This window comes from Octopus sinensis, linkage group LG2 (assembly GCF_006345805.1).
Source record: "Octopus sinensis linkage group LG2, ASM634580v1, whole genome shotgun sequence".
NCBI classification, from domain to species: Eukaryota; Metazoa; Mollusca; class Cephalopoda; order Octopoda; family Octopodidae; genus Octopus; species Octopus sinensis.
In genome coordinates, this window is record NC_042998.1 from 87538835 (window position 1) to 87542419 (window position 3585).

Consider the following 3585-nt stretch of genomic DNA (forward strand, 5'->3'; position numbering starts at 1 on the left):
TACGACAACACCAGAAGTAACTTTGGTGGGAGTGTGTTAATGTCCTATCGCAATGAGGATGGCAAACAGAATGTATTCAACGCCGCCCCACCCATTTTGAGCAGGGCATATTCGATTTCAATCAGCGCATTATTGTAGATCAGGTCATTGTATCCAATGACAGCGTTAGGGCACTATTGCCTTGTCAGTAATCCTTTGCCTTGACCACCTAGAAACGATCGGCTCATAAGCCGAATTCCAGGTGAGGCGCGCAGCTACAAATCGATTGACTACACCTCTGACCCTCAAGACATTGTCAGTTACCCTATCGAGTTTCTCAACTCATTGGAGCCAGCAAGGCTTCCACCTCACATTCTTAGGCTAAGGGTTGGATGCCCAATTATGCTAATCAGAAACTTGCTTCCGCCTAAACAGTGACAGGGGACCCGCTTAGTAATCAAGTCCCTGACGCCCCACTTGATTGAGGCAACCATTGTTACAGGGTGCGGGAGGGGTGAAAATGTTTTCATTTCAAGGATGCGACTTTATCACTCGGGGTCAGACATACTGTTTAACTTCCGCAGATCGCAGTTCCTGGTGAGACCATGCTTCACTATGTCTATCAGCAAATCCCAAGGCGAAACACTATCGGTGGCAGGCATCCATTTGGGGTTTTCCATTCAATCAGGATAAAAAATTGATAAACTGATTCGTTATAGGACTTCCCACTAAAATTGGCAACACCCCATTTTCGACCATAACTTTTACCAATTTTGACATATTTTGCTCAAACTTGATGCCTGCATTACTTAGGGCTCATGGGATCTTTGAATGTTTTAAGTTCTCAAAAACAAAAAAAAAAACAAAAAAAAAAACACACACACACACACACACACACACACCACACACACACACACACACACACACACACACACACAACATTTTTAACTGTCGTCTCTTCATTACTAAAAATAGTATTTATTCGCTGATGAAAATTTAATATATATTGGAAACTAGACTGCTGCATTCCGGTTTTCTTCTCTGTGTGTTGTCTTCGTCTTTTGCTTTTTTGTAAATTCTTATATATATATATATATATATATATGTGTGTGTGTGTGTGTGTGTATTTATGTATGTATTATGTATGTATATATGTATAATTTGATTGCATCTGTCTGGTGTGTACAGTTTTGTTAAGTTCTATAAATATATATTGTAGTAAAGTATAGCATTGAAACAAGTTACAACCAACGAACCAGTAATTTATCAGTAACTTTTTCGTCTTCTGTTTACCACGTTAGTTTAGGGCAATCTCTATAGGTTTCTAATTTTTTCTTTTATGCATTTGTATTACACTTCTGAGACTCTCGTGAAGCGTATAAATGCAATAATTTAATATTCAGTACTTTAAAAAATTATGTGAGAATATGTCTATAACAGTAATCTGAAATCATTGGTAAACCTATATTTCAATTCCAATATTCATCTTACGCAGATAATCGGCTGTCTTAGATGAGATATAGATACAATGAGAGCGCAACACATGTTTAGAATATGAAGCACTGAACTAACCAAACGTGTGTGTCTCTGCATAATAGGTTGGTCTGCTAATAATGTAAGCCAAATTCTCTTCCATGTATATTCTACCGTATTAGAACAGAGACGCATTCGATAATGTATTTTTATATAATACTGTGTCTGATATATGTAGATATATATGTATGTATATATATATATATATATATATATATATATATATATATACTGGTAGCTGCTGGTGGATCTTGAGCGTCGACTGAAGTTATCTGGTCACATTGCGGTCACCACCCTGCGACCATACATTGTCCTCGTGTCTGAGTCCACCAAGCAAGTGGTGCTGCTGGAGCTGACTGTCCCATGAGAAGATCGCCTGGAAGAAGCTTTTGAGAGAAATCTGTCCAAGTCGCGGGCTTGGTCAGTGACTGCCAGCGGGCTGGCTGGTGAGCGAGGTGTCTCCCAGTGGAGGTTGGATGCAGGGGTTTCGCAGGCCATTCCCTGACCAGAGCCATCAGCAGTTTGGACATCAAGGGAGTGAGAAGGAGGAAGGCCATCTGCAGTTTTACAAGATGGCTGTTGATCAAAAGAGGAGAGCCATGGGGTAGCTAGCTGGTCACCTGGACACAAGTCTGGGTCTGATCAACCCCAGCTGGTCATCTGGAGGAGGGTATATGATGTTGAAAAACCCCAAACACCCGATCATACCAGGCACATCACTGGAGATATGTCCAGATGCATCAGTTATTGATGTATTCACACAACAATATATATATATACACACACACTTTATGTGTCGGTTAACAAGGCCAACCAATAGTTTCATGTGAGAAGATTTTCACAATTGTTTAAGCGTGCCACATTGTTAGTACTCGTCTCAATCTTGGATGAGAATACGGATATTAGCACATACATACATACATACATACATACATGCATGCATGCATGTACATACAGGGTGCGGTGAATAAACTGTCATCTAAATTACGAAAAAATTAACGTAACGCTGACATCTAATTTCAACAGATATATTTACCAAAATTACATAAAAGCATCCTGAAATACTAAAGAGTAAATTTATTCATCTGGTGCTCTCGCTGGCTGCTGGGACAAATTTTCGGCTTCCTCTGACATTTGTTTTTAACACCCCACGTGCATAACAGACATTATTTCAGGATAAATATCGCAATAGCTGTCCTAGCGACTGTAAGTATACATTTAGTATGATTTATAGATATCAGGTAATAAGTTTGAACGTTGTATAATGATGGTAAGATCTCGCCAAGAGTTCGATTTCCAGTAACACTTTTCACTTTATTTGCTCCACATACCAGCGATATTTAGAATCATTCAGTAGTCTGAAGTTGCTTTGAACACCACTGAGTCAACAGCCCACGACGTAATTACATTATATTAACGACCCATTAAGAGTTACAGTAAGTTTTCATTCCTTACACACAGAGAACTATTATGTGTAGAGAAAAGGTAAACTATCGACCTATTGATTATGCAAACCGGTTTTGATTGTTAATTGCAACCAATTCCCTCCCTTTACTCCGATAAGCATAATAAGAGTATAGTAGTATACCATTTCGTTTTCTCTTCCTATAAATGTGTGGCCTTGTGTTTTTAAACAAAGAAATAATAATTAGCAAAATTATGGAGAATAATCATTTTTTATGATACAAGAAAACAAAAAGAAAATAGATTAGTGGATTCAGTAGAATTCCAGTATATTATAAGTACAGGTTGATTAACTTAAATCGACGAGCTGGCAAAATCGTTACTGTGCCCGACAGTAGTTGCATGCCTTACAGGTCTTCTGAGTTCAAATGTCACCGAAGTCAGCTTTGCCTTTTCTCCTTTCAGACACAATGAAATATAGTATCACACTGGAATTGATGTAATCGACTATTCCTTTCTCACAAATTCCAATCCTGTTGCTTATATTAGAAATAACTGCTTGATCTACTTGGACGAGAATAAGCAACACAGGTGGGATTTGAATGCAAAATATAAAGTGATATAAATTTATGCTGCGATTCATTTTATCCAGTGGTCTGCTGTCTTTGG